This window comes from Eptatretus burgeri, chromosome 1 (genome assembly GCF_056783735.1).
Source record: "Eptatretus burgeri isolate ZD-2024b chromosome 1, Ebu_testis_v1, whole genome shotgun sequence".
Taxonomy (NCBI): Eukaryota; Metazoa; Chordata; class Myxini; order Myxiniformes; family Myxinidae; genus Eptatretus; species Eptatretus burgeri.
The window spans coordinates 19,961,628-19,970,285 of record NC_140961.1 but is presented as its reverse complement, the minus strand read 5'-3'; the positions used below and the strand labels follow the sequence as shown (position 1 = coordinate 19,970,285).

The 8,658-nt window shown below is 41.3% G+C and overlaps 1 long non-coding RNA gene across 1 annotated transcript; it reads right to left on the bottom strand.

Moving 5' to 3' along the window:
* Positions 1-2,696: 2,696 nt before the first annotated feature.
* On the bottom strand, positions 2,697-8,217 carry LOC147033972 (uncharacterized). The gene is made up of 3 exons (XR_015059264.1): positions 8,072-8,217; positions 7,791-7,983; positions 2,697-2,823 (listed from the first exon to the last, which is right to left on the bottom strand). It is a non-coding gene; the product is annotated as an uncharacterized LOC147033972 (long non-coding RNA).
* Between the last annotated feature and the right edge of the window lie 441 nt (positions 8,218-8,658).

The following is an 8,658-nucleotide window of genomic DNA, read 5'->3' as shown; positions in this document are numbered from 1 at the left end:
CTTCGGCTGTCGCGGGGGTGGTTTATCCTTGGTTTCCTCCCGGTTTTCCATCATATTAAGTAGTACGGAGTAAGAAATGGAGAATCCATCGTCATATAAGCGAAATACCCTTGAGTATGGCGTTGAATACCAATCGAATAAAAAAAAAATGACCGTTTAATGTTGAAAGAAATAATCTGTGATCACCAAAGTCATGTAATATAAGCTAATAACCAACAAGCATGAATTTGCTACACATCCTGGGTTAAGATGGCATGGCAATTATTAAACAAGGGAATAACCAGTGATGTCAGTTTGCAACATTGATTCGTTCTTTGCTCTTAAATTAAATAACACAGAAGCTTGGCAAATGCTACATGCTTAATTTGATCGGCCAATGATCACTTCCTTTTACTGGAAAAGAAATCTATATGACAGTTATTAAACAGTCCACCAAAGTCTTGAAACTTTGTTTTTCAGTTTCTTCAAAATTGACTTATCCTGACATCTCTGGTTTTCCCCTTGTGGTCTTCATATATATGTACATGTATTATGTACCTGTTGTTGCTACATTTTGTATTGGAGATCTCATAGCAGCTTCCTGCATCGACCACATGCTTTATTTTTTTTTTCATCGACCACCTGCAAGCCAACCGAAGGCAGGCGCGCGCGCACACACACACACACACACACACACACACACACACACACACACACACACACACACACACACACACACACACACACACACACACACACACACACACACACACACACACACACACACACACACACACTTATCTATCCCCAATCGTGTGCACAGTGCCTGCTGGTTGAGTGTTGCCAAGGTGCTGATGTGGCACCTTGTCAGTAGAACAGAACAGTAATTCGGAATTTGGATGGAGTAGCAACACACAATGACCTACCTTTATGAAAGGCGCCAGGAGATGAGATCCTTGATTTGTACAAGCAGGTACAGGCAGGTATTTGCAGGTACAGACATACTAGAATGTGTGAGCTGGATGATGGAGATAATAGACCTATCCAGTTGGTTGAACACCTAACTCGACCTGGAATTTTATCTGGAACCTTACTTACACCAGCGTCTGCGTGGAAGCGAAGGACTTATCTGTAACCTGCCTGATGACGTCCACATCCGGAACCTGTCGAATATAAACAATGAGCAGGGGCTTTATCACAGCACGACTTACTCACAAGGGCTGACACTCGGAAGAGTAGGTCGTGGGAATTCTCTGCTGTGGTTATAATTTAAAGACTTCCATTTTCAAAAGAGTAATCGTAAAGCCTTTCGACTGAATGCTGCAAAAATAGGACTGCCTGTCCTGTAGCTCACCTGGATCAGGAGCAACAGTCACTCAAACCCCCCACAGACCACCTGAGACCCTGAATTTTTTAACGCCGTGAACAAGCTTTGGTATATCAAGGGTGATGAAGGTTGTGGTCAACTTTCATTGAAATTCTGTGTGTAGTTCTGAGAAGACAGCAAATACCTCTTTTCTGGATCAACCCCCCCCCCCCCGACCTCCTCGGTAGACCCCCTTGATGAGCATACATTTGTATGCAGATGATCAGCTTTCGTACATCGTGGGCGATGAAAGCTGTGGTCAAGTTTCATCAAAATTGTGTGTGTAGTTTCGGAGAAGAGAGCAAATACCTATTTTGAGAGGTCAACCCCCCTCACCCCGTAGACCTTTTAATAAGTACAGATTTTGATGTGGTCAATACACTTTGGTATATTACGGGTGAGGAAGGTTGTGGTCAAGTTTCCTCAAAGTCCAGGTGAGCTAAAAATGGCTCTATTAATAGTCTGATACCCTCACCGGTCTAGGAATATACGGCAGGTGATGTCGTCACATCTGGTCTCCTTTCGGCTAGTTGAAAATTGAAAGAAACAAATTCTTACTTTTTGGATAAAAGCTGAGCTTTATTTTGACATCTTGTTCACCTGGAAGAGGATATGTACGGTACAGATGAAGACATAGTGGGGGAAAATAAATCTTGGCTTTGTGTTCCACTATCTTGGCTGTGAGCCCCACCGTGTCTCCTTGAAATCTATGCTGCAGTGCCCCTCTTCCACCAGTGACTTGTAAGCAGGGGTTCCGCGCTTTGAGCTTTGATCGGACAGCTCCACTGCACGCTCAACATCCGGTGGCATGTACACTCGTCTCGGAAGAGACACCAGCATCACTTTTGCTGTTACGAACTGACTGGATCCATGTTCAGAACAAGAGGTGAACACCGGATTTAATGTTCACGTGTGCACCATGTGATGCATGTTCAAAGTCTCATCACGCATCGAGTTCCACATGAGATGCTCCTGGTGGCTCTTTCGTTGTTTCTCGAAATGTCGCGATGTGGTATCGCACTGCATATAGTACAGCATTCCAACATTTCCACAAAATCATGGCACCTGGATATGTGACTGAATATCAGTGACATCACTTGGAAAGCTATAGCGTGATGTCGACTGTGCTGATGCAGTGGATGCACCTGCAGGTGGCCAGCTAGAGGACAATCATGGGAGCCCTCTCACTATGGGAAAGCCATTCTCAAGTAGGTGAAAGGGTTCAAGGATAAAGGAGCGTGTTCGATCACCCCTGCAAACAATGGCAATGCTCACATGACTAGCGTGATACTGATCTGCTCGTGAAACTTCAAACTCGGTTTTCTCCGCATCAGTCAAGGCTCATGGAAGAGCTTATAGAGCATGAGGAGTTAGATTACCGAGGATCACGCAGGTCACGTGCACACATTCGACTGGACAAGAGGTGATCACGGAGGTCCGGTTGAATGGCAAAATAGGCCATGGTTGGTCTTGGGTTACTACGTGGGAAAAGTGGTTAAAAATGAACAACTACCAAGGAATCCCATGGATAACCAATGTATTTCCTTTACATTCCACCAATAACCGACTCATTATTATAAACTATTCAAGAGAAACAATTCAAGATATTTTTCAGATACAGCACCATTATTGTCAGACAAACAGAGCAGTGTGTAATGACCATTCCAAAAGCGATGAACAACACTCAGTCATAGCTAATACAATGTGTACATACATTGTCAAACGAAATAGGAAACACATTGACAATGCTTCCTGTCATTACTCTGCGAGGATTTTCATGGAGTAGACAGTGTAAACAGATCATTACCATCCACTTTCATGTGTAGAGTTATTTGCAAAAAATGGAATACAAAGGTAATAGATTGCCAAAAAATCCACCTGGACCATCACAGCAATGTGGTATCCCCATATTGGGATCAGTCCAACATGTCCCAAAATATAATGCAGACAGGATTACGGAAGCTCAGACAGGCAGCAACAGGAGCACATTCGATGCTGCTTCGTGTGGGGTCTCTTCTTTGCAGGTGTACGAGTACCCACCTTGCTGACCACAACAGTCGGGGTCTCGAATTGCGATGCCATACAGAAACCCCAGGGACAGAACGCCTTATACGAGAGGGAAGCGACGCGGCAGCATTCATTAACTTTGACATTTCTGCCCTTTGCCATTGTGGCTTCAAATTGCTGTTTTGATCATGAGCCGGGTGCTGGGTCATGTCATAATCCTTCTTCAGGACGTAGTCACTACGAAGTCACATATGGAGGTAGGGCTGGGGGTCTTATTGTGATGGGAGCAAAATAAAAGGTTTTGGAGGGATTTGATTTGAGAATGTACACATGTTGGAGAAAAATAGGAATAAATTCTTGTGAATATATATATATATATATATATATATATATATATATATATATATATATATATATATATATATATATATATATATATTTAGAGATATGTGAACATATATATATATATATATATGTATATATATATATATATATATATATATATATATATATATATATATATATATGTGTATATATATATATATATATATATATATATATATATATATATATATATATATATATATATATATATATATATATATATATATTTAGAGATATGTGAACATACATACATAGATATTTAAGGATATGTAATGATATTGTTACGGATCTGGAAACCATGTGCATTCAACATGCAGATGTCCCAAAAGTCAGTTATGTCGTTAAGTATGTGTGTTGTCAGATCCCTTTCCTTTTGTCTAGTGGGAGAATCAAAGGCGTGCGTTGCGATTTCTTTAAGTTAGGTTATTACATCTAACAAGCCATCTAACAACCATCCCATCTGCATGACCCCTTGGCCAATCACGATCCACCACCAACCAGCTGCCTTCTTCTCGCACCCTGACGTGCCAAGGCAAGATCTCGCAGTTCCAGTTTCTCGGCTTCCACAGATGTTGTAACTCTTTCACGACGACTTTTTGCAACATTGATACTGTTACTCAAGTATGAACCCGTGTGGAAGAGCAGCTGGGGTTTCCCGGCAGGGGCCATTGCAGCGTTGATACTGTTACTCGTCAAGTATGAACCCACGTGGAAGAGTGGCTGGGGTTTCCCGGCAGGGGCCGAGGCCCGGCCCTGGAAGGGTGGACCATAGGACCCTGTCCAAACAAAGGCGGACAGCGAGGTGTGTTTCACCAAGGGCCCCTCGTCATTGAGGGAGGTCGATAAATCCCCGAGCACTCTCTGAGAGCAGAGTTTTTGGTGGGTTGTTGTTGTCACGAAAGGGGTTTTTGCTGTTACAAAGGGGTTACGAAGGCTGTTACAAAGGGGTGGTAACAGTGGTTGTTACAAGGGCTGTCACGAGGGTTGAGCATAAGGTCGTTGAGGCAACGAACATGTCTCTGCTGGCTCTCTACAACGAAGGAAAGAGTGGACCCGACCCCCCTCCATGGACCCCGGCCATTCACCACCCGAGCTCCGCCACGAACCTCGAGCCCCACACGTGCAACTGGGGACCAAACCAGCGACCAATGTCAGGGGCCGCAGCATGGAGTACCCCCTTTCTCCGACGGCCAGGTACCCATCCGAACTCTGACCCACAGCTTGTCTTTCTTCTTGGTTGCAAGGGTCCAATAAAGAACTCTGGGTTTCTTTTCATTTGTGTGTGTGTCTGCGTGTGGGCCCGCCTTGAAGTAGAACTGAATAAGTGTTTTTGGATGATTGTAAATATTCCTTGCTTGCATATTCGCGTTGTCTTGCTTTGTGTCTTCATTTACTGGAAATAAATCATCACAGAAATGTTCCCAGTCCATTTCCATCCCTTCTTGAATTGGTCCAGCATGGTTCAGATTTGAGTTTAGACGGGGTTTTATCCCCGATAATCTGTTCATCCCAGCCGGCACAGCTTTGGCAGTTTCCGCTCGGCTGCATTAAACCGGAGTTGGTAGTTGGAACTCTACCGCAGTCAGTAGAGTGACCCGGTTCGAGCAAAACATGCTGAGGGCATGGTTTCCCCGGTAGTCGAAATCGCGTAGTTAATTAGGTAAATTGGTTATATATAAATAGACCCTAGGCTATGTGGTTGAAATATTGGCGACCACAGTCGGTTCAGCGACTCGCCGCGTCAGGGAATTATTTGAGCAACGGCCGACAATTCCGGGGAGTCTGGTGGAAACGACGTAGCTTTCCCCACCTAGTGGTCATTCTCGCCACTGACCACCGGGCCGCAACAATATATATATATATATATATATATATATATATATATATATATATATATATCTATATATATATATATATCTATACAATATATACAATATATTGTATATATATATATATATATATATATATATATATATATATATATATATATATATATATATATATATATATATATACACAATATATACAATATATTGTATATATATATATATATATATATATATATATATATATATATATATATATATATATACAATATATTGTATATATATATATATATATATATATATATATATATATATATATATATATATATACAATATATTGTATATATATATATATATATATATATATATATATATATATATATATATATATATATATATATATATATATACAATATATACAATATATTGTATATATATATATATATATATATATATATATATATATATATATATATATATATATATATATATATATATATATATATATATATACACAATATATTATATATATATATATATATATATATATATATATATATATATATATATATATATATATATATATATATATATATACACATAGATATTTAGAGATATGTAAAGATATATATGTATATATATATATATATATATATATATATATATATATATATATATATATATATATATACATACATATATATATATATATATACATATATATATATATATATATATATATATATATATATATATATATATATATATATATATATATATATATATATATATATATATATATATATATATACATATACATATACATCGATATTTCGAGTTATGTAAAGATAACTTTTACATAAAGAACACCACTCAGTCAACCATCGAGGCGGCGAATGAGGACCATCGAGGGCCATCGAGAGGGCCATCGAGGTGGCGAATGTGTCTCTGCTGGCCCTCTACAAGGAAGGACAGAGCGACCCTGAGCCCCCCCCCTTCCGTGGATCCCGATTATTCGCCACCCGAACTCCGCCACGAGCCTAGAGTCCCCCACGTGCGACTGGGGATCGGACCAACGTCCTTTGTCAGGTGCCGCATCACGAAGCATGCCCTCCCTCCAACGGTCAGGTACCGATCAAACTCTGACCCCCAGCTCGTGTCACTCATCGGCTGGAGGGTTTCTTTTCATAACTCTGAATAAAGAACTCTGGGTTTTATTTTAATTTGTGTGTGTGTCTGCGTGTGGGCCCTTCTTGTAAGTAGAACTGCATAAGTGTTTTTGCCATTGTAAATACTTGCATTGAATATTCGCTTTAAGTCTCGCTTCTCTTGTCTTTTATTTACTGTAAATAAATTATTATTAGAAATGTTCCCTTTTCATTTCCGTCCTTTCTTTATTTGGTCCAGCATGGTCCGGGTCTGAGTTCAGACGGGGTTTCATCTCGGGTAATCAGTCTATCATAGCTGGGACGTCCTGGGCAGGCCCCGCCCGACTGCAACGAGCCGAAAAGGTAGGTGGCAAAGCGGTAGTCGGTCGTGTGAATTCACCGCTGCCGGTAGAGTAAATCCGGTTTGACCAGGCGTTCTGAGGGCGTGGATCACCGGTAGACGAGATTGCGTGGATACTTAGGTACTTTGGCTCTAGACAAATTACCCTATGCCACATGCTCAAGATATTGGTGACCATAGTCGGTTCTGCGATGATATGTCAGTAACTTTGTGGTACGGTGGGTTCCTTTGGAACCACGAACACCACTCAGTCAACCACGAGTTCCAATGTCCACCATCTAATTTTGCCATTTAACTCGAAGTCACGTTGATTCCTGAACGGGGAACACACCCTCGGCAAAGCACCAATCTTATCTTGATTCGATCATAATTAGGGTGGCCGAGCATTTAAACCGCTGGTGCGTGCCGACTATTACAGGTAAATTTGTGTGGTAATTACCTCCCAGTCTATCTTGGTTTGGACAATGCTGGATCATTGGAAGGAAAGGACAAGCATGGACAGGTTGGAATGTCAACAAAGCAATTTATTAATAAGGAAAATAATAAATAAAAATCAATCAAAATAATCATAAGCAAATAAATAATCAATCAGGCACTGAGAGAAAAAGGGACAAATGGCAGATGCTTATCTCTATGCCTTACTTAACAATTAAAAACAGACAAGGGTACCCAGTAGATCATTCAGGGGGGGGGGGGGGGAGAGAAATCGTCTCACTCACCAAATAGAAGTCGTATGTCAAATAAAAACGTCCTGAAATGTGTGAGCGTGCCTTGTCCGTTGCCAGTGCCCAGGAACCAGGGATGCCAAGAGCATGTCTTGAGCGGAAGGAGCATTAACGGTCCGAGCGTCAACCACCGACGAGAGCCACCAGGAGCCACAACCGACAGACAGCTGTTAGGAGCTGTGAGGCACTGTGAGGTGGTGAGGCACTGTGAGGAACTGTGAGGTGCTGTGTGGTGTTGTGAGAAACTGTAAGGGGTGAGGCTGTCACCAACTCACTGGTGCTGACTGACTGGTTGTCGACTGACTCTCAAACTGACTGGTCCGACTGACACCGCCAACCAATCCATCCCGCCCCATTTGCGAATCGTTGCTGTGACAACCCGCCTGTCTCATGATCATTCCTGGCCCACGACGCCATGCCTGTGGTGCTGGACGAACGGCAGAAAGCAGCCATTTGTCAGAATTACCGAGCTATAACGTGAAGCGCTTATAAAACGTCAACAACAATTATCACCTCAATGTTCAGCCCGATATGAAAAAAGCCAGTTAGAGTCCATAAAATTGCTGAACAGTGTGTCAAATGTCGATGGAAAAAGGTGGGTGTTGGCGTTGGTGACAGAAGCAGGTGTCAACATCAAAGGAAGAAGGTGGGTATCGAGCCTTCATTGGGCTAACGGCTATCTCACGTGCATGAATGTGTCTGTCGTAAAGAGAAAAAGGAGCTTTCCATAAGAGAAGGAATCTATTTTTTACCCTTCTCAACGCATCACATTTAGAATCCCACCAGACATGGGGATGGGTCTATCCTGGACATGCATTTAGGGAAATAACTATCTGAGGATCTGGATGTTTGTATGTATTCG